Below are 24,271 nucleotides of genomic sequence, written 5' to 3' on the forward strand. Positions count from 1 at the left end.
GTGTGTGTGTGTGTGTGTGTGTGTGTGTGTGTGTGAGAGAGAGAGAGAGAGAGAGAGAGAGAGAGAGAGAAAGCAAGCTATAGTTGCACTTTACTTCACCGTGGTCAGGTCATTCTAGCATCCGATGCAATACGATATTTTCGTTGCAAGTCAGGATATTTCAGTCATGAATCAGACTTAAAGACACAGCACTTACAAAAATATGTTGAATATTTAAAAGGTTCATTTGCATTTTCAAAATAGAGTTAAGCAAACGCAATGAGGACTATTGTGTACATTACAATTCAGACCAAAGATTTACGCATTTAGAAGTTACAAAGAGTACACACACACACACACACACACACACACAAGGGGGCAGGGCTTCAGTCACACAGATGTGTGTTTCAGTTCTGTACAATTCTGAACATAGATGTTCTGAAATTTATATTTTAGCTGTAAATGTGCTCAAAAAATAATGTAATGCCATTTGAGGTCAGTATTGAACATTCATTCATTAATTTACTACCGCTTATCCAAAATGTTCTTGGGTCAAGGGGAGCCTGTGCCTATCTCAGGCGTCATCGGGCATCAAGACAGGATACACCCTGGACAGAGTGCCAACCCATCGCAGGGCACACACACTCTCATTCACTCACACACTCACACACTACGGACAATTTTCCAGAGATGCCAATCAACCTACCATGCATGTCTTTGGACCAAGGGAGGAAACCGGAGTACCCGGAGGAAACCTCCGAGGCACGGGGAGAACATGCAAACTCCACACACACAAGGTGGAGGCGGGAATCGAACCCCCAACCCTGGAGGTGTGAGGCGAACGTGCTAACCTCTAAGCCACCGTGTCCCCTCAGTATTGAACATATGACGCTTAATTCATTAAGATAAAGAGAGCTGAGATTCTGATTTTTATTTATTATTATTTTGAAGGACAAAATAATGAATTAAATTAAAGCTGTAAGTAAAATGCTCAGGCAGCACATCACTCAGATGTCTGCTCAGTCAGCACATCCTTCCATGCTATTATTTTATACATTTGACAGGTAAAATGTTAACTGATAATCTCACCTACGTCCCGTGCTCACGTTGCATTTTCATGACCTCGATTTAGTATTGCATCGCAAGTACAAGTGTTGTTCAGGAGGAGCCAAACTTATAACACACTATAATTCAAAACTGGAACTTGTGGGTGTGTCTTTAGGAGGAACAGATGGGCATGTCTATAAGAGGGACAAGTGGGCGTGTCTATAGCATGGACAGATGGGCATGTCTCTAAGAAGGACAGACGGACGTGTCTTTAGTTGGGACAGATGGGTGTGTCTATATGAGGGACAGATGGGCATGTCTATAAGAGAGACAAGTGGGCGTGTCTATAGCATGGACAGATGGGCATGTCTATAAGAGGGACAGATGGGCATGTCTATAAGAGAGACAAGTGGGCATGTCTATAGCATGGACAGATGGGCATGTCTATAAGAGGGACAGATGGGCATATCTATAAGAGAGACAAGTGGCATGTCTATAGCATGGACAGATGGGCATGTCTATAAGAGGGACAGATGGGCATGTCCTTAGTTGGGACAGATGGGTGTGTCTATACGAGGGACAGATGGGCATGTCTATAAGAGGGACAAGTTGGGCATGTCTATAGCATGGACAGATGGGTGTGTCTATATGAGGGACAAATGGGCGTGTCTTTAATTGTAATTGGTGGGTATGTCTTTCAGGGGGACAGATTAGTGTATCTTTTTACCTTTTACAGTGGGTGTGTTTTCATAAGGGACTGATAAATGGATCTTTAGGAGGACATTGTCTTTATGTGTGACATGTGGGCGTGTCTTTAGAAAGAACTATAATGTATGTTTATATAAAGATGAATGCTTCGTTAATTGGTGTGTCTTTGACTGGAAACAGTTGATTGGGGCGTTGATGGGTGTGTCTTAAGCAGGGACAGATTAGTGTGTGTTTTGGGTTCTTATGTGACCTCCTTCTTGTTAGCGAGATGTATAGCGTTAACAGGAAGGTTATGAAGAGTTAGGATCACTCAGTAGCCCTTAGTATTAAGATAACTGAGATCAAATATCTTGCTGTCTCACTGTCAATAAGTTGTTAATCATTCATCGTTAAGCAAATCTTTGCTAAGTCAGTCCACTGCTGAATTTCCTGTTTTCCTGTCGTGTCCCTCGTCTTAATCAAAGCTGAATTAAAGTCCTTGTAAGAGTGTAATTGATTTTTGTTTGGCACAGATAGACACACTGACACGCCGGCAAGAGGAACATCGGCACAGTGTAGTCGCAGTGATTTCCCTCGAGACTTACACACTTGTTTTTTCTCACACACTGTACAGGCGAATTGGCTTGCTAACTCACTTTAGTGGAGTAAAGTAACACAGTTCTATCAGGAGCTGGAGTAATAAAACTAGATATCAAAGGTGTTAGCTATATTTGTACAAAAGAAATTGGATTTATTTGCAGTGGTTTTTGTGCTTCTGAAGTCTACAGTGATCTTAACGTAACTAGCTAGCTTCCTACTGCACTTGACATGTGTGGACGTCGTATCAAGTGTTTAAATGTGAAGCAGTGGATGGCTTCAGTACAATATTTTTAACTCCTCCTATTCTCATATTAGTCAATGAGACAAAGCACTTGCAACTTACAACACATACAACTGACATATTAACAATTTCAGCTGGCCGTGATATCTCCCCAAATAGATTATGTATGATATTTACATCTTATATGAGTTATTTAAGGGGCGTGGTTGATGAGATGACTGACTGTCTTGTTCTGCTGTATTGTTCTATAGCGTTCTGTATATAGCGATCCCGAGCTGGTGTTCCTTAACAGTTTTACAATAAGGTGTTCACTTTGATGTCTAAGCTAGCTAGTTACTGCTATAATAACTAGAAAGCCAACACAAGTGCAGGAAGTGATGGCATAAACCAACACTAGCTAAAGTGATTAATATTTTGACCTTAGCTAACACTTTAAATAGCTTGGTACGGTTAGCAAGCGAGTACTTTTTAAATGAACAACATTGAGAGAACAGGCAGAGATGTAAATTCAGAACTTGAAAATGAAAATGATCAACAGCACTGATTTTTACTTAAAAGTTATATCGTCGCTGTTGGGCGGAAACCTCGTATGTCCAAATTTTGTCAATTTCATTTTTCGCATATCGATGCTATTGGTCAGTCCCCACATGGGTCTGTTATTTTTACAAGTTATTAACCAATCTAAAGTCTTGAAAATAGCTTGAGCGCAAATCTCATAACTCCATTGGACACTTCAACTGTCCACCTCTTCCTCACTCCGCGGGAGAGTTTCACGGCATATTTCTCCTCAAGAAGAGTCGCAATGAATCAACACGTCTTCTGAGGTAAATGTCTTCAAAACACTGGGCTCAAAGAAAAAAAAATCTTGACCCCTGCTAGTTCTGGTGCTCGTCTGAGGACAGGAATTTAGCGCAAGACTGCAACGCGGACTAAACCCTGTGCACTGCAGATAAGGTACGGCATTTTTTTAATTTCCTGAAAAATAACGGTTTTGGAGATACGAGGATTCCGCCCGACAGCGACGATATGTTGCTTGGACTGTAAATACTGACTGATGGTTAACAGTATATTTTAGTTTACTTACCTTACATTAGCTACTTACTGTATAGCGACTAGGTAAAAAGAAACGATGGATAATCTCAGCTAGCTCAGTCAGCCGTGACACTTATCCTGACAGGGTGAAATCAATATTTTTGCAAAAAAGTATTATGTTATGTATAAAAGTTATGTATATTTTAAATATTAATTAATAATGTTGTACTTGCCACTGTGAGATAGACAACGCTCTACCTTAAGCTGTACTTCAGTACATCACTGACATGAGCAGGTGAAAGGCAGAGCCACACTGTTCGACTGGCCGTATCTTCTGTTCGTTTTTCAAATTAGAGCAAAAAAAAAAAGCTACACAATGGGGGTAGGTCAAGTCATTTAACCCCGTCTACACACCTACATTCTGAATAACCTTACCTAGAATATCACTAATAACTTTGGGAAAGTTGTGCTTCTGAAGATCCCACTTTTTTGAGACTTTTAGACTCAACAAACTCAACAATGTTAATGTTGATTTTCCTTTGTGAGCTAGATCTATCGATAGGATTGTGTGTGTGTGTGTGTGTGTGATCGTGCGAGAGACACAGAAGTGAGAGTGACAGAAGTTGAGAGGAAATGAGACTCAGGACTCAGGCAGAAACACACACACACACACACATATTGTGGCATGTGACTGTACGATGACCATATGCTAGTCACATTCTTGTTGTTGTGCACGTGTTGATTTCATTGTTTGTTTGGATTTTGTCAGATTTTCATAAAGTGGGTACATTTATATTATTTATTATAATATATATATATATATATATATATATATATATATATATATATATATATATATATATATATATATATATATATACATATATCCTTAGCTACTTAGAAACGTTATAAAAAATAATGGATACCACTTTTTACCAGCATTTATAAAGTATTTCCATTTAAAATTTGCTATAAAATGTCATTTTTACAATTTCTAATGAGAATTCTGTTGTGTTTGTAATATTAAAGCTCATAGATTGTTTGTAACACTGTTTTAAATAATTATTTAAATAACAGGAACTGGATCCAAATCAATAAACATTTCCACTGACGTATCTCCATGTTTCTTTATATTTGCTGTAAAATCAAATTTTAATTGTAATGTCCTCCTGAATTCCAGACCAACTCACGGACACAGCTGCATGTAGTTCTCAAAACACAGTGATTTAATAGAATGGGTCTCTCTGGGTTTCATGTGAGAAGATCATCTTGACCTCTATGAACCAATCTCATCCAGATTATGGAGTGACAACATGGTTCCTGGAAACGTATTCTGCATTCAAGCATTCATCTTAACGAAGAAGTAGGAAGTAGGAACTCAGAATGACGTCATGTTTGACCTTTCATTCAAGAACTTGGACAAAAAAGAATGAGTCCATACAAAACAACAGCAAACTGTAGGTTAGTGTCATAGTTTGAACCAGATCACGTGTTTGTATGTTGATTGATCTAAAGCAAATACGACTATAATCTCATTCAAGAGAAAAGAAGATGTGCTTTATTTACTTTTGATCGTGTGAGCGGCCATCTTGCATTTTGAAACAGTGTCACATGCTGAACTCCGGGAGTAAGAGAACTATCCTGATTTGCAGGCTGATTCTCACAAGTCTCTCTCTCACTCACTCATTTTCTACCGCTTATCTGAACTACTTCGGGTCACGGGGAGCCTGTGCCTATCTCAGGCGTCATCGGGCATCAAGGCAGGATACACCCTGGATGGAGTGCCAACCCATCGCAGGGCTTCTTTTAAGTCTGAGATTGGAAATTGAAAGTTACAAGCTTAGCATTTTTTGTATAAGTGAAATATGCTAAGCAAGCTAGCTAATTTTAGTCAGGAACACGTTGTTTGGTATATTGGCAACGTTGGTAACGTTATTCGGTATATTGGCAGTTTAGCTGATGTTGAATAAATAGCTAAGAATATGATAATAGAATTATGCTAGCATTTTGTGTGAGCTAGTTCACTAGCAGATCGTTAGTTAGCCTGCTAGCTTTTAGGGCTGTAGGTAAACACACAGGTGCATATTATATCTTTATTATTTAATAACTAATTAATATCTTCTGTATATATTCTTAGGAGTTTTTAGGCATAGAAATCTATATTCTAGTTTCTCGGGTTGTTAAGCAAACTGATTAAACAGTTTATATTTCAGTTGGCGGATCAGTTATCACGTTATCCTTCATGTTCTTCGGTATCTAAATGTCATGTTTTTATCCTGTTTTTAATCCTGTTTTTAATAACAATTTATTTTGTGCTTACAATGTCACGTAATACAGTTTATATTTATAAATTGTTTTCATTATACATGTATTTGTAATGTGTGCAGTTTGAATAGCACTCAGCCAATGGGAGCAGTCCATGTGGTGTATCAGCCAATAAGGTGGCACCATGGGTGGGACATGAAGCAAATGAACCAATAAGATTCAAGCTGAGAGGTTAATGAGAAAAGCTGCTGGGCTTCTTGCCAAGCGAAGCTTCTCTTCCACAATGAGACTGAGCTGTGGCTAATTATATACTGTACAGAGAGCAAGAGAGAGAAAGAGAGAGTGAGAGAGAGAAAGAGAGAAAAAGAGAGAGAGAGATAGGAGGGGTCACAGAGGGCGACTAAGCTGAAGTGTGTGTGTGTGAGAGAGAGAGAAAGAGAGAGAGGGAGAGAGAGAGAGAGAGAGAGAGAGAGAGAGGCAGAGAGAGAGAGAGAGAGAGAGAGAGAGAGGAGTGTGTGATCAACAGCAGAGGGTGACCAAGCTTTCAAGCTAGTAAGGGAGAGACACAGAGAGCAGAAGAGAGAATGCTGACAGTGAGTGAGACAGACACTAGAGTAGATAGAGGATAGAGAGAGAGAGAGAGAGAGAGAGAGAGAGAGGAGGGAGAGAGAGAGTGTGTTGTGTGACTGAGTTGGATGTTTGCATCAGCTTTAGCATTGCTGGCTGTTTCAATGATCAGACACACCGGTCCTCACTACAGCACGAAACCCACAGAGGTAGGACACCGTGTGTGTTTGTGTGTGTGTGTGTGTGTGAGACAAACTACAAAAGTGTGCGTACAATGGAATCGCTGTGATGATTGGTACAGGGAGAGGTGTGTATAGAGGTGTGTGTCATACATCAAAAACTCTTAAACGAGTGAGTGTGGGTGTTTTACTGTAGCTATTTGCATACATGAACATCAGATTCTGTGTCTGTGTGTGTGTGTGTGTGTGTGTGTGTGTGTGTGTGTGTGTGTGTGTGTGTGTATGAAGTACATAAACCTACTGAGAGTATGTGTACAGAGATCAGAATTCGATGATGGCGCTCAAGAGAGAGTGACATCTTATTACTTAAAGGTATTGTAGGTTCCTGCCGTATAAATGGGACAATGTGAATTAAAAGCGCTATACAAATAAATTGAAATGAAATGAAATTGAATAAATGATGGATTTGTTTTAGCATTTAGCAATTATTTTTGTTATTTTTATTTATCATCCTGCTTATGTTTAGTTAGATGATAATAGCAATAAATTACGGGTTTGAAAGTTTTGGTATACAGAAAAAAAAAGCACTAAAGTATGAATTTTTATTTATTTATTTATTTATTTATTATTATTTTATTTTATTTATTTTTTTTTTTTTACCAGAAATCACCAGTTTCGTCTGGACTTTAAAAAGAAATGTTAATGTAGCATTGCTGTTTTGAGGGTTTTGTGTGGAATAAAAATGGCTTCAAGTATCGTAGAACAACGTTTGTGCAGTATCACACTCCATGTTAGAAAAATGCACAAATTTGAGATTTTGTTTGAATTCATTAATAAAGTAACTTAGCTAGCTAGATATTTACCACATGTAGCTACTACTTTCATAGCCTTTCAATGATGCTAAGCTGTTTAAATATTCATGACAAGCCTCTGGTGTAAAACAAGCGAGTTAGCTATAACTCTAAACAACAATACTCTGTTTCATAAAGCTGTTAGATAGTTCAGAACACGGCATCTCCTCGAAGTGAATGTAATGACGCTGGAGATATCAGGCTAGCAGACTTCTCTGTGAAATATTTCCATCATTATGCAGAAATCTCTTAAAATGCGAAAGGTGCTTGGGTTGTTTTTTAGAATCAGTTTTTGTTAGCCATCTTTGCTGCCATGGTTCCACTCAAATAGGAATATTGTGCTTTTAGTTGGATTATGGCCTCATGTAATAATGTATAGGAATGTTTATCAAGTGAGTAGGTTGTGCTGAATCTGAGATTTTGGAATAAACGATGTCTGAAATACTAACAATCAAATGTAATCGCTGGTATTTGAGAACATTTTGATACTTTATTAATCTTTAAATTTTATCGTGTTTTATGCTGTAAACGATTAATAATCAACTCCACACCACAACGTCATCCTATGACTTCCTATAGAGCTGTTTATTTATTTATACTGTTCTGTTAGCTAGCATTACGGCTATGCTAATCATCATATTTATTAATGAAAGCCTTCTGGATCATCTGTGAAACAGCAATAAACTGTTGTTTTCTCATCAACTTTTCTTAAAGACACGTCGCTTGGTATGTTACACACAGGGAAACTCACAGCTTTACCTCCGACGCTGGAGACTCCTTCCATACCTTAAATAAACGTCTCTTCACAGAAAGCTACACCGAATCGACACTTCTAAAAGTTTTATGCGTGATTATGCAGAGCATCCACCGTAGACACAGTTGTTACCATAGAAATGTAAAAGTTGAGAGCGTGTTCGTATTAAACTGCGTTCTAGAAGATTCATCGACTGCTTCTGACCAATCAACGTCGAGAACTCAACAGCGCTGTTGTGTAAACAACAATGTTAGAAGCTGTGAATTTTCATGAGGAATAAAAATGCTTTTCTGATGTATGCTAACGAGGCGCGAGACGATTTACGCTACGAAGGTGTGATGTAGCCTGAGAAGGAAATATATATATATATATTTATATGTATTCAAGGAGATTGTGAATAATCGAAAGATATTAATACTGAGATAAAACAAGTCAGCTTTAAACAATATTCTATCAGTTTCCTCTTTGTGCAGTAACTGAGCCGCTGTGTGGTTATATGACATTTACAGTTTTTCTCAGTTGCTTACTCACATTTCAGAGAAACAGTGTCTGTGCTCTCAAATGTCCTAACACAGCTCTAAAAAATGAAGATACGGAACTCTCAGGTAGACCATCTCTAACCAATAAACCGGAACACACACACAATTACACACTTACTCACACAAACACACACTCACTCACATATACACACACACACACACACTCACACAAACACACTCATTCACTCACTTACTCACTCACATACATACATACACACATCCAAACACTCACTCACGCAAAATAAACACACACACACACACACACACACACACACATCTTATGTTTAACATTATATATCATAATTTATGTTGATAAAAGATTTCTTTTATTTATATATTTATTTATTATTTGCTAGTCACCACACACCTGACTTTAACGAGAATAAAGGAATTTGAAATTTAAAGCTAATTCAGCAGAGTGGATAAAATTTGTAATGATATTTATTTGTCTTTTATTAAAAAAAGAAATGATTTAACACTTAATAGGGAAAAGTAAAAATAATATATTTAGATATGTTGCAGTGGAATAAAATTCAATGTATTTTTATATTTAAATTGAAATAAATTCTGTACAAACTTTCACATCAAATAAACCTCAAAATGAGTTTTTTTAATTAATTTTTAGTTAAGTGCTATAAAATATATTGTAAAAATGACAAAATTGATCATAAAGACAATATTCAATTGTCAAATTATTCTGATATGAAAGAGACAAACAATTAAATAAAGCTGGATATATAATTTATTTTTTTGTGGCTTTTTATCTGAATCATAGTACATTTGACTTCCAATGTTATAAAAATAAATGCTTTTGGAATAAATGCAAATGTTTGTGTGTGTGTGTGTGTGTGTGTGTGTGTGTGTGTGTGTGTGTGTGTGTGTGTGTGTTACTAAAATGTTTCCATAATTATAGGAATGTAATCAGTTCTGTAAACAAAAACAAAAATCTTAATTTAGCAAAAAAAAAATAAAAAATAACATTTTTGGTGTGTATGTTTGTCCCGGTTAACTTGTACAGTATTAGATGTGGTAGAGAATTATTTAGTTACAGAGTCTCACATTACAGTAGATTATTTAGTAAAAGTAGTTTATGAGAAGAATGCTTACACTTCTCTCTAAAAGGCCTATGCTAAAAATCGGTTACACAATAAAGAAATCGTAATATTTCACAATATTTCACAATATTGTCAGTGTCCCTGCTCAGGAGGAGGCTGTTGTGTAGGCTGTGTTTTGTTTTGTTTTTTTGGGCAGATTAAGTCTGTCCCATTCAGAGGCCAGCAGAAAGACAGCTGTCTCTTTAATTTTGGACAAATTTGAATAAGTGTTGCATGTGTCGCTCTCAGAAATCTGTTGGCTGGATGAGAGTTCCACGAGTATGTGAAATACGTGTTGGGGAAAGCCTGCCGCTTTTTATATATAAATATATATATATATATATATATATATATATATATATATATATATATGTACAGGGATATATTTTAGAATAAAGAATACTCAGTATCATTTATCGCAATTTAGGGCCTTTTTACCACTGGTCACGTGTTTTCTCTGATCCGATAGCTATCTGATTTGTTAAAACTGTTCCATTTACATTAGGCCACATAAATGCGTCTCGGCGAATTGGATATCGATCCGATCTTTCTGCTCCCGCCCAAAATGCTAATATATTTTACCTCATTTCCGGGGTAACTGAAATAGAACACACTTTGGTGTATGCGGTTGCTACAAAAAAACAGCATTTACTGTTTGCTGCATTTTCGCTAGCAGCAGCAGTGCATTTTACGAGCAAACGAGACGCCTGGGTGAAAGATCGGAGCAGCACTGGTGGGAAAACATATTTGTTTCTGGCACGATGCACGACTCGCGAGTCACCTGCGAGTGACGTACTTCCGTTTTGGGAGGAGTATAGCGCTGACGTATGTGGCTTGAACAACCACATTCATTTACACCTGTCCAGTTTCATCTGAAATGCGTCCCAGACCACCTCCTGAAGGGGTTTGAACGATCAGATTTATATCCGTCATGAAAACGTTTCGGAGGGCATTTAGACCTGGTCTTTTTACCATCGGATAGCTATCGGATCACAGAAAACACATGAAGTGACCAGGTGTAAAAAGCTCCTCAGAGGCACTTGAGAACAACAGACCGGTACATATTTCATTTTTGCAGCTACTGATTTCATGTATTTTTCTCCAAATGATGTTGCTCTTTTTTCTAACTATAAGTTTAATGTTGCCTTACATCCATAAACATTTCACTAATACCAGAAAGCGTCCCGAAGACTTTCTTTATGACTGTTAGAAAGCTCTGATACTGGAGACTCCTTACAGTATCCTTACAGAAAATTTCACTAAATCCACCATACAAGTCTCTGGGTTCACTGTTGCCATAGAAACAGTAATGTATAAGAGTATAGACTTCAGAGCGATACTGTCAGAGGTATCAGAAATCAAACCATCTGACCAATCAGAATCCAGTTTTTATGTAGGATATTTTAAATATACATTTAGTACTGTTTTGCCTGCGCTCAAGTCTTCTCCTAGGTCCAGTTTCAGGGATCTTACATGCTATCCAAGGGGCGTTAGGTGTGGGACGTCCTGGATGGGGTACTAACTCATCTCACACACTCACTCACCTCACACATTATGGACACCTGAGTGCTACAACACATGGCTCGGGACTGGGGAAAGAGACCCAGAGCACCTGGAGGAAACATGTAAAGCACAGGGAGAAGATACAAACTCCTAACACACACACACACACACACAGAGAAAGCATTAATCAAACCCCAGAGGTGCAAAGCAAACATGCCAACCACTAAGTCACATTGTCTCTTATCCATTATTCACAGTTTTCTTGCTGAGCCCTGATTTAAGCCGCCCTCTAACAAAAAAGGCAACTAATCTGTATGTCATTCCTTGTTAAACTGGTAAATTATTAGTATGTTTCTCAAAAAAAAACAGTGAACCTTTGAAACATTTAAAGTACATCAGTGGACCAGAATTAAAGCTTTACTGTCACACTATATGAAGCATTAGGCAGTTTTGGTTCAGATGGTTAAGGCTGAGAAGCTGCCACTGTTGGGCCCTTGAGCAAGGCCCTTAACTCTCTTGTTAAGTATCATGTCTGACCCTGTGCTCTGACCCTAACATCTAAAGCTGTGATATGTGAGGAAAGAATGTCTCTGTGCTGTAATGTAGATGTGACAAAATAAATGCTTCTATAAAATTTCATTCATTCATTCATTTTCTTTTTGTTTTTCTCATTATCTGAACTACCTCGGGTCACGGGGAGCCTGTGCCTATCTCAGGCGTCATCGGGCATCAAGGCAGGATGTGCCAACCCTTCTCAGGGCACACACACTCTCATTCACTCACGCAATTCTATAAAATTTAATTGATGAAATATGTATATATACTGTAGGGGGGCACAGTGGCTTAGTGGTTAGCACGTTCGCCTCACACCTCCAGGGTTGGGGGTTCGATTCCTGCCTCCGCCTTGTGTGTGTGGAGTTTGCATGTTCTCCCCGTGCCTCGGGGGTTTCCTCCGGGTACTCCGGTTTCCTCCCCCAGTCCAAAGACATGCATGGTAGGTTGATTGGCATCTCTGGAAAATTGTCCGTAGTGTGTGATTGTGTGAGAGGATGAGAGTGTGTGTGTGCCCTGTGATGGGTTGGCACTCCGTCCAGGGTGTATCCTGCCTTGATGCCCGATGACGCCTGAGATAGGCACAGGCTCCCCGTGACCCGAGGTAGTTCGGATAAGCGGTAGAAGATGAATGAATGAATGTATATATAGAATAAAAGGAACAGGATATAATACTCACTCACTCACTCACTCATCTTCTACCGCTTATCCGAAGGATATAATACTTTATAATATAATAAAATCCACCTGAAAGTGCACAAACCAATTCAAAAGCAGTGTTAATCTATCCTATTTTTCTCATAACAGGATTCCACAGACAGTTACATAATGATCACATGACTGTAGAAGCAGGTTATTTTTCCCCTCGTTAGTTTATTACTCTTATTATTGTTGTTGTTGTTGTTGTTGTTGTTAATATTAAAGCACATTCTTTGTATCCTAAGTGCTTTTTTGAGCCGAAAATGTTGTATCGCTGTACGTCGGCGTGTAACGTTACAGAAACGCGCCATGTGATGTAACCGATGTATCTTAAATAGAGAAGTTATTGAGAAGTATAAACAAAAATCACTTCTTGTTTCCTTTCTCATAAATGTGTGAGGTTGCAAGAACGGTGGAGTGTGTGTGTGTGTGTGTGTGTGTGTGTGTGTGTGTGTGTGTGTGTGTGTGTGTGTATGTGTGTGTGCGCCCATTTATGTGTCTTGCAGGTGCTAATTTATAAATATTCATAAACTCTCTCTTTCTTACTTACTTTCTTTCTTTCTTTCTCTCTCTCACACACACACACACACACACACACACACACACACACACAGACACACACTGGTACTGATGAGAGGATTCAAGTATTCACTCCCTCATTATCAGAGACGTACTGTAGCAGCATTACATGCTAAGTAGTCATAATATAAAGTAAGAAACCATACACAATGTTCATGCTATTTGACGCACAAGACAGCGTGATGAAGCAGAGTTACTATTTCTGAAGGTTATCATTTTTCAATAGAAGATCCAGAAATATTTATTTATTTATTAAAGGATCACGTCATACTTTATCTGCTTCTCGATTGGACAGAAAATGTCTACACGCCCCTGTTTTAAATGGCAGGTTGAAACCAGGATAAATCATGTCAGATCTTTTTCCACCTGTAATGTGAAATAGTAGTTAACACAATTCCAGTCGTGCAAGTAGAAATATTTTAGGGTAGGAAAGAAAAAACAATAGAAAAGTGTCCACATCCTTCTGAAATTATGGTCCAGTAAGAGCTAAAAAAACAAATCCAGGATCTCACTGTTGTAACATCGATCAGAAGAGGTGTACAGAAAGAATGAAACACTTTCGATGCCCCGTGGACCACAGGGCGTCCCTCCAAAACAGACAAAGAACTAATCCAAGTCAACAAAGGAATGACTTGAGAAGATGAAGAGCAATGGTTTGGAAATGATCCTGTCAACAACCTGTAGAATGATTTGAAGAGGGCTGTGTGGAAGGGACCACGAAAACAAATCAGGAATGTCAGTAAGGATGCCAAGAGACATGCTGCATGAATATCTAGCATTTACAGGTCACTCTGTGTATATCAGAACGTTCTCACGTATTCCTCACATCTCTGGGCTGTGGGGAAAGGTGTCTAGACAGATGCTCCTTCTCAGAAAAACAAGACAGCTTATCACCCAAAGAACACCAACCCCTGTGGTGAAGCATGGTGGTGGCAGCATTGTGTTTTACCTGCAGATCCTCATAACACAATTATGGGGACAAATTAGAATTCAATTCAAAATGCACCAAGTTGTTAGACTCTTAGCCAGAAAGAAAAAGAAATGCATTACAAGCTAAAAGTCCTTTATTTGTATATATTATGGGGTGTGTATACTTATGCAAGCAGGTAATTGTAATATTTGTTGTTTTTCTTTTCACTTTAACTTTTCTATTCGGATAGCACTCGATGTTCGTTCGTTGTTCATTATAGTACTTTAAATGTGTAAAATAATCTGACTTGAACGATCCTGGTTTCATTTTTCATCACAAAACTATTGCAACTTTAATAGGGGTGTGTAAACTTTTTACTTCAGCAGTAGTTGCATAAGAAGTTGTGCAACAATGTTCGTTCCTGTTATCGCTTACCTTAGCTCGCTGCACTCTATGCAGTTCTTCACAAAACCGAGAACTGGCAAAAAGTGCAAAATCCCCTTCCTGAAGACTTTCCAGTGGGGGAAACTTAAAGTAACAGCTTCACCACGAAGCGCCGACGCTAATGAAAGTCTTCTTACACGAATGCTAAATAAACGCCTCTTTACAGAACGTTCAGATGGTTTTCGTTGGTAAAGAACAAAATGTAACATACTGAACATGTGCATAATATAAAGAACTGTGAATAGGCTGTTGCTATGGAAACTGGCACATTAATTATAAACATGTGATGTGAAGCTGAACTACTGTCAGTTCTACTGTTATGGAAAATGAATCGACACCTTCTGACCAATCGGCATTGAGAGTTTAACAGTGCTGGGGTAAAGTAAAGTACACTGAGAGAGCAGAGACTGTATGGTGAAGAGAAAGATCACTGATTGGAATAGAATCGAAGCATATTCCTTAAATCCCATCCTTTGATCATCAGAGCTAATCACCTTGTTGGTAAAGGGGTAATATGAAAAGTCCAGACTTTGTCATAAAATTGATGGTTTACTGTTTATTTATCATGAACAGAGAAGCTACACACATAACAGGTGTGTCCCAAATCGCAGATTGTGCACTATTCTACACCAGTGAATATTTCTAACTAGGAAACATGCCTTGATAATGCACTTTCATTCATTCATTCATTTTCTACCGCTTATTCGAACTACCTCGGGTCACGTGGAGCCTGTGCCTATCTCAGGCATCATCGGGCATCAAGGCAGGATACACCCTGGAAGGAGTGCCAACCCATCGCAGGGCACACACACACACACACACTCATTCACTCACGCAATCACACACTACAGACAATTTTCCAAAGATGCCAATCAACCTACCATGCATGTCTTTGGACCGGGGGAGGAAACCGGAGTACCCGGAGGAAACCCCAGAGGCACGGGGAGAACATGCAAACTCCACACACACAAGGCGTAGGCGGGAATCGAACCCCCAACCCTGCAGGTGTGAGGCGAACATGCTAACTACTAAGCCACCGTGCCCCCGATAATGCACTTGTTCAACTCAAAAAAAGTGAAGCGTGGAATGTTGAAAACTTGCATTCAACACTCTCGGCTTTGTTTACATAGCAGAAAAGAAGGCGGGGCTATCGTGTACTCATGCTGGATGAGAAAACAATTCCAAGATGGCCGACGATACTTTGGTGGACGAGATGTCTTTCAAATGTCTTTTAAATGAGCCCCGACCCTCACGACCCTTATAACGTTCATACGCTAGAATTATTTCTAGCTAATAACACTGTGCGTCATTAACAATCAGCTTTAGTTTAGACTCCAACGTTCGGATATTTGTGATCTGTATCGGAAATAAAGTGTAAACGTTCAGCTAAACTTCATGTCCTATTGTTACCACAGTACACCATGTAGGGTGTAGGAGACATCCTGTTCTGCCCTACCCTACGCAGTACACATATTTAGGGAACAGGAAGCCACTTGGAGATTTAACCTACTCTCCAGTCTGATGATTGTTACCATAGAAACAGCCAAAAATAAGGATGACACAGTAAAGAGCCATTTTGGGTTCCCCATTGAAGAGCCTGGCCTTGTTTGAATGGAAATAGCTGCCCTGGAGCGTAGCCAAGATGGCCGCCGAGTGGACAGACTTTACTATGAGGATGTTGGAGAGAGAGAAGGTTTTGCATTATTGAGAGTGAGGCTGTGTCTCAAATTACAATCTATGAGCCATATCCTGGATTTTATATGAGAGAAACTGACACGTGCCGTACCTCACATCAATCAGGGGTTGAAACGGCCGTCGAGGGAACAGCTGAATGTCCGTAGATCTAAATATCCAGACCAAATTACCATTCATTTACTGGTCTACTGTATATATTCCCTGCTTCTAGGGACCAAGTGGAGCCCAGGAAGGAATAAACTCTGGATAGGATGCACACACATTCATACACCTCTTGACACCCAGGGCCAATTTAGCAAAGCCATTCCATCTGGTGTGTTTTTGCAAGGTGAAAGTAAACTGAAAAACCTGTGAGAAACCCACATGGGGAACAAACCAGGGAGAACATCACACAGAAGCTAGCCTGAATTTCACTCCTGTAATCCTCCAGAGTTACCTTCTCGCTTGCTGTGAAGTAAAACTGTGGTGACGTGTTGTGAGTGTCTCTGCTCGTTCTTCTACAGACAGCGTTGCGATGTTCTTCAGTTCATTCCTCTGTGGTTCTAGAAATCTGTCAACAAAAAAATGAGTATTAATAGTACACTTCATCTCACTGTACACTACATTACAGACAGAAAGGGGTCTCTTTCAGAAAGGCTTCCAGACAGACTGTGAAAGGTCTGCTTTTATAGAAATCTCACCCTTTTGTGTATGTGTGTGTGTGTGTGTGCAGACTTAAATGAAATACAGACAGTTCTACAAAGAAGATGTCACCTTGTTTGTTGCCTGGCTGTCTCAAGCCTTTGTGTACAAGTGCCTCAGTTGTCATTCACACACACACACACACACACACACACACACACACACACACACACACAAACATTCACAGAGCTACAAACATTCTAACACGAATCTCTTTCTCTCCACATTATCCAAAGCTGTCTACTTCAGATTTCCAAATATTCGATTGATTATTATAGCTCAAAGTTGAGTCATACAGTAGTTTTCTTTTCTTAATACAGTATCATAGCACAATTTTATTACTCTCAAACATTACTACTGTAAAAAAGGAATTTTTAAAACAGCGCTTTCATGATGCGAATTTTTGTTTCAAGTGAGCGCCATATGTATCTACAGAAGTCCTTATAGTCCATGCATTATTATATTTTTTTCGTTCTTGTTTTTACGTTATCACAATTTCTCGTGATCTTGGCGTAAGAACGTCTAGAGGCAGCAAAAGTGCAGTAATGCAGCATGATGCGACACACTCTCTTCCACATAAATATCTGACACTTCATTCATTCATTCATTCATTTTCTACCGCTTATCCGAACTACCTCGGGTCACGTGGAGCCTGTGCCTATCTCAGGCGTCATGGGGCATCAAGACAGGATACACCCTGGATGGAGTGCCAACCCATCACAGGGCACACACACACACACTCATTCAATCACACACTACGGACAATTTTCCAGAGATGCCAATCAACCTTCCATGTCTTTGGACCGGGGGAGGAAACTGGAGTACCTGGAGGAAACCCCCGAGGCACGGGGAAAACATGCAAACTCCACATACACAAGGCGGAGGCGGGAATCGAACCCCCAACCCTGGAGGTGTGAGGCGAACGTGCTAACAACTAAGCCACCGTGCCCCCCGACACTTCATTCAATTCAATTCAATTTCATTTGTGTAGCGCTTTTAAACAATGAACATTGAACAGAAATGTTGTACAAAAAACGTTTATTATACAAAGATTAATATTATACAAAAAAAAAATCAAGATTAATATTAGATTTATATTTAAATGCGTTTGTATTTATCCCTAATAAATAAGTCTGAGGTAACTGAGGTGACTGTGTTGAGGAAAAACTCCATTAGATGGAAGAGGAAGAAACCTTGAGAGGAACCAGACTCAAAAGTGAACCTCAGCCTCATTTGGGTGACACTGAAGGGTGTGATTATAAACTGTTATAAACACCAGAGAGTGTTATTATGAATAATGTCCTTTCTACAGTCAGATACAGTCTGATAATTGTGTATTGATGAGGAGATTGTTGTCCTCAAACACCACATGGAGTTGGCATCTTCTCTTTCAATGTCCGAAATCCTCATGAAGGAGAATCCATCTGGAGCTGGTTCATCTCTAGATACCTCAGTATCCTCATAAGGTTGATGCCTCTTTTCACCGAAGGTCCGAAAATCTTCATGAAGCGGAAGCGGAACACAACCGGAGCTGGTAGAATCTCTGGATCTCTCAGGATGGGTAGAAAAAGAGAAGCAAGTGAAGAGGAATTAGTTTAGCTTCTGTTCACTAGATGATAATGTGCATGTGATCAGATCGACTGGAGCACACGTTTATAGGATGTGTTATGTGTACATCTGGCTAAAGAGATATGTCTTTAAAATACATTTAAACCGGGAGAGTGTGTCTGAGCCCCGAACACTGTCAGGAAGGATATTTAAAAGTTTGCGAGCTAAATACGAGAACACTCTACTGCCGCTAGCAGACTTTGATATTTTAAATTATAGTTCTTAAGTATACTTAAGAAGGAGACTGTCAGGTCTGCAACTTTGTCGTCGAAGACAATGTAACGACCCTGAACGCGTAGCTTTCAGACACTTACACGCACACACACCAGAAACATCTGCACGTTTGCGTTAAGATCACGAGAAAATTAAGTCATAACAATGAGAAAGCATAAAAGTATAAGTATAAAATGTATTAATACAGTATATTTAAGTATAACATACAAGAATGCATGGACTTTTCTGTACAGTATGTCTGTTTTTTAGTGCATGAAGAACCATTATCTGTTTTATAAGTGGACTGAAGTGGGCGTGGCTTTAATCTGAAGGATATTTTTCTTTAAAGGTGGGGTGCACGATGCTTCAGAGTCAGATTCAGAGTCGGGCTGACAAACAAAACAAACGTGTAGCCAATGAGCAGAAAGGGGCGTGTCTTGTCAATATGGGCGGAGAGAGTGTTCAGTGCACATGTGTGACATAAACCAGTTTTAACATTAACATGGAGGATGAAAACAAAGAAAGAAAGCGAAGAAAGGCTTACGATAAGGCAAGAAGTAGGACGTGTTAATATAGGATCAGCTTTCCAGCGCTGGAGAGAACTGAACGTATTCCACGTGAAACGGAGCTGAACCTTTCACGGTACAACACACAGTACTACAAAAACATGTGTATTACCATAGTATTACTCATTGTGTTCATTTATTGATAAAAATATCCCCTCGGTCAGCTGCCCCAACAGGTTCCGCCATAATAGATGCCTGGGTTATGTATGTATGTGTGGGGCGGAGCTATCAAAACAGGGGTAACACCCATTTGGGTTAGGGGCGTGTTTGTTTTAGTGATTTCAAATGTCAACATTGGCTTTCAACATTGTGCACCGAGCCTTTAATTTTTTTTTTTAATTAAGCATAAATGTTATCACTACACCCCCAGGAAGACTGGAAAATGCTAGAAACCTCTTAAAGAAATGAAACGTCAGCATGCTGTGTTGTGATGTCTTGCTCAGAGAGTTCCACAAGCTCCAGAAACACAAGCAACATCACTCACACGTGCACAGTCCTGTTTTTAATTCTCACTTTTAGCTTGTTCTCTTTCCCAAAATATGAAAAAAATCCTCCAGACCGAGTAAGAAAGTTTAAACCACCGTGAAGCCGACCAGGCAGTTACTGAGGATGCTTTAATGTAATCAATAACGTTATATGTCTTCGTATTCGGTTATATCCCTATAAGGAGCTTTAATACAGTATACGTGTCTAGAAACCTTAATTCAGACACGACACATAAGTAAAAGCTTCTTTCAGACAGCTAGATTTGTGTTCAAAATCAAACCGGAAAACACAGCATAACGTTCTCGCAAGAAAAATCTGAAACAGTGTTTTGTCGGAAATTGGGGTCTCACTGCATATATTGGAAAGGAGTAAGGTGTAAAAAACGAGAGGGGGGGAAAAAAGATCAAAGACATTTTTAACAGGTTCAAATGTACTGCAAAAGTCATGTGCTGAAAAAATACCTACAGTGTCTCGGTGCATCACAGGTTCAGGACAGGATCGAGTCGATTTACCGGTCGTACTGTATAAACACGTGCATGTGTGCGTGAGTGTGTGTGATGGATTAGCGTTCGGTCCTTTAACTCTGTGCCCGGTCCTAACTAGTTACAGCTAACGAATGAGATAAAGTTTCGTTCCAAACGCTGCAGCACTAGAACATCTTCACTTGCAAGGCTCCTTCAAGAATATAGGTCAATTTAGGGTTCTGTCCCGTCATCAGCCAGATTATGGCTTCGTCTCAAATCCTCAATTATGCCTAATAAGCATTTGTACAAGTCATGCAAAGGTTTAACCAGAACATCAAACATTTTGAGGCTGTCTGGAATGCACCCACAATCACTCCCACTGGGTTCTGGTTATCTGTTTAACAATTAAAGTCCTTTCCATCTACATGTACATATAAAGAGCATCTTTAATGTCAAGGTTTCTTTCCAAGTCCTAGAACTCATGCTCAGTTCCTACTTAAACATCAGTCACTTTAAGAGAACCATCTTATATATTACAAACATCTGTAGTCAGTGTTCTAACTGGAAAATGGACATTTTGATAGAAAGGGGCATAGAAGCCTTTATTATCGCCACATATACATTACAGCACAGTGGAATTCTTTTCTTCACATACCCCAACTGAGGAGGTTAGGGTCAGAGTACAGGGGCAGCTATGATACAGCGCCCCTGGAGCAGGGAGGGTTGAGGGCCTTGCTCAAGGGCCCAGGAGTGGCAGCTTGGCTGTGCTGGGCCTTGAACCCCGATCCTCTGATCAACAACCCAGGGTCTGTACTAAATGCTAGAAATGTCTAGAAAACTCTAGAATACTTAGACCAAACTAGTGTTGTTGCTGGAACACTGACCAAGGTTACACCGCAAGACTAAAGCTCTAGCTAGTGGTCTAGCTAGTTGTAACTCTTGAATTATAGCTTGTGTTCCTTCTAGAACGTCATCCATTTTAAGGTTCTGTCCCAAATGCTAGAACTCATGTCTAATTAGTGTTCTATTAGAGTGTTGGGAAATTGATGGTTCTGTCCCCAAATGTTGAAACTCACTCACTAAAAACGAATGGTTCTTACTGGAACATTATATGGTTCTGTCCCGAATGCTAGAACTTATACAGTACCCAGTTGGTATTCTTTCTAGACTGTATCCACTTTTAAGGCTCCAGACTCTAAACCTCATGCCTATAGTTCATTGTCTTACTACAAGACCTGCTTCAGCCTGCTCATGTGTACAGTATGTGCGCTGCTAGAACTTTCAGGATAAAACGCTGCACATTTTAGGGTTCTGTCCCAAACGATAGTGCCTAATTAAGTGATCTTAGTAAAACATAAAGGAATTTTAGGTTGGTACATATCATGCCAAGATTTTCCACTAGAAAGCATGAGTAGAAAGTTTTCTTGCGAGACATTAAAGCATCACAGCGAGCGTTCTTAGTACAGTACGTCGGATCAAATAGTTGAATGGTTCTAGAACGTTCCCTGGAAGTGTTTTTACTAGAAGATTCTTTGCCAGATTCTGGAACACGTGTCGTATTAGTTTCCTTACTAGTACATCAGCTATTTTAAGGTTCCATCTGATTCGCTTTAACTCTGTGAGCGAATAATTGAACAAATGAACTCACTGCTGCAGTGAATCATGTATGTGAGTGTGTGTGTTTGTGTGTGTGTGTTTATTGTAGAACACAGACTGAAATTACTGCCTCTTCTCCACCCACTTGCACTTCTCTCTCTCTCTCTCTCTCTCTCTCTCTCTCTCTCTCTCTCTCTCTCTCTTGTTTTCTCCATCTATTCTCTGTCTCTCCTGATTCCTTTTTTTCTCCATATTCTCCCATTTATCCTTCCCTCTGTTTTCTCCTTTTCACTTCCTGCTGTTCTTATTTCTTCTCTCTCAGCCTCTCACATTGCGTTAGTGCAGATGGAGAGATCTAAATAAAGATCAAAACAAAGACTCGTCTCTGTTTTCCATCTTCTTTCTGGTCTGTCCAACCGCCAATAAGAGAAATAAAAGTTTGTCTCGTAATCAGAAGGTTCAGGCTTGAGAGATTGATAGATTGATAGAAAAGCAGGAGAGAGAGAGAGAGAGAGAGAGAGAGAGAGAGAGAGAGAGAGAGAGAGAGAGAGAGAGAGAGAGAGAGAGAGAATAAAAATACAGAACAAATAAGGAGTAAAGAAGACAAAGAGGGAAGAAGGAGGGATGCAGAGAAGGAAAGTAACAGAAAGTAAGAAAGAAACGGAGAGAGAGAGAAGTCAACATGAAAGAAGGAACGGAAAGAAGGAAACGAGTAAAGGACTAGAGAAAGGGAAAGTAACAGAAAAAGTCAAAGAAATAGATGGAGAGATATAGAAAGGTGTAAAGGAGGAAACTGGGAAAGGAGGTGGGAATGAACTTGATGGAGACAAATGAAAGAAAGATAGAAGACAAAAAGGAAGTAAGAGGTATAGAGAGAAAGAAATAAAGAGAGGATTGAGAGAGAAAATGGAGGGATACTTTCAAAAAGTAATTGGAACTGGTGGGAAAGAGAGAAAAAATATGTAGAGAGAGTTAAATAATAAAATAGAGATATAAATAGATGTAGAAAGATGGACAATTGAACAGAGAGAGAGAGAGAGAGAGAGAGAGAGAGAGAGAGAGAGAAGATCCTATGTTAAACAATTATGCAGTCTAAGTGAATTTTCTTGAATGATAATTGAGTATTCTCTCCTTTTACACTAACACACACACATACACACGCACACACACACACACACACACACACACACACACACACACACACACACACACACACACATCCCCGGGTGTGTTTTCAGAGGAAGCATGGCAGTGTGAACAGTTCTATTAATGGTCCTGGCTGGCAGCACCCCTGTGTGTGTGTGTGTGTGTGTGTGTGTGTGTGTGTGTGTGTGTGTGTGTGTGTGTGTGTGTGTATTTGTGTGTGTGTGTGTGTGTGTGTGTGTGTGTGTGTGTGTGTGTGTGTGTGTGTGTGTGAAGAGTCAGCACTTCCTAAAGCAGAACATGACATACACAATTATATACATTCGCTCTTTACACACCTGCTGCAAAGACACTGCAGATTCAGCACCACACACACACACACACACACACACACACACACACACACACACACAGTAATCAGTATCAGGTGTTAGCAAATATTAGCAGTGTTGTTCCTTCCCAAAGCACTTACTAGAGTGAGAGTTTAAAGTTTCAGATGATGCTAAGAGGGTAGAATTAGCATAGCACAGAATTAGCATTGAAACATGCAAAATGGTGTTAACTAGCACGAGTGAGGGAGATAAGGACCTACTTATACATCATTTGGGTAACAGGATTATACTTGATGAGTGTCGTTATGATGAAGAATCATGATATCAGTGGGGAAAAAACGTCAGTCAAGGACTATAGGGTAAAAATTGGGACCGGGACCTCATGCTAAACTCAAACAATAGTTAACACTGTACTTTTTTTTTGCATGCTTGATAACTGCTAGATGTTAGCTGTTAGCAACACACATTACTTTTGGTAAGTTTAAAAGCAGAATTTTACAACCCTGGGTTAAGTCATCTAGGAAAAATGCTAATATGCTAATAACTACTAGCTACATTTAACCTCTAACTACTATTATTTAGTAATGTTTTTGCAAGCTATTGTATGTAATTAGCTAGCAATAACAGCTAATTGACTTAGATTTTTGGATTTTTGTTTTTTTGTTTGTTTGTTTTAATTAGATATTTAATTTCTTATAATTAACTCTTTATGTTGTTAAAGTAGAGTAGCTAGCTAGGCCATCCAGTAAGCTGTTAAAAGCTATTATTTAAATTCTATAGCATGAGGTGCATTAACATGAGGTGATATTATTAGCATTATATTTTTTCTCTTTGCTAACTTTTATAGCTCAAGTCTGAGACTGAAGCTAATGTGAAAGCTGCTGCAATCTATCATGAATTTATAAACAACTCATAAAAAACTCTCCTGTTATTTATTTCCTAATAGCAGTTTTATAAGAGCTTTT

At 39.2% G+C, this 24,271-nt stretch overlaps 1 protein-coding gene across 1 annotated transcript in view; it reads left to right on the plus strand.

Moving 5' to 3' along the window:
- The first annotated feature begins 6,167 nt into the window (after positions 1-6,167).
- The window catches only part of zmp:0000000926 (ataxin-1), a 40,391-nt gene continuing 22,287 nt past the window's right edge, over positions 6,168-24,271 (plus strand). The window contains exon 1 of the mRNA XM_060894167.1: positions 6,168-6,627. The gene's annotated coding sequence lies outside the window, so the exon portion shown is untranslated. The remainder of the gene's footprint in view (positions 6,628-24,271) is intronic.

The sequence above is a fragment of the Tachysurus vachellii genome, chromosome 19 (assembly GCF_030014155.1).
Source record: "Tachysurus vachellii isolate PV-2020 chromosome 19, HZAU_Pvac_v1, whole genome shotgun sequence".
NCBI lineage: Eukaryota > Metazoa > Chordata > Actinopteri > Siluriformes > Bagridae > Tachysurus > Tachysurus vachellii.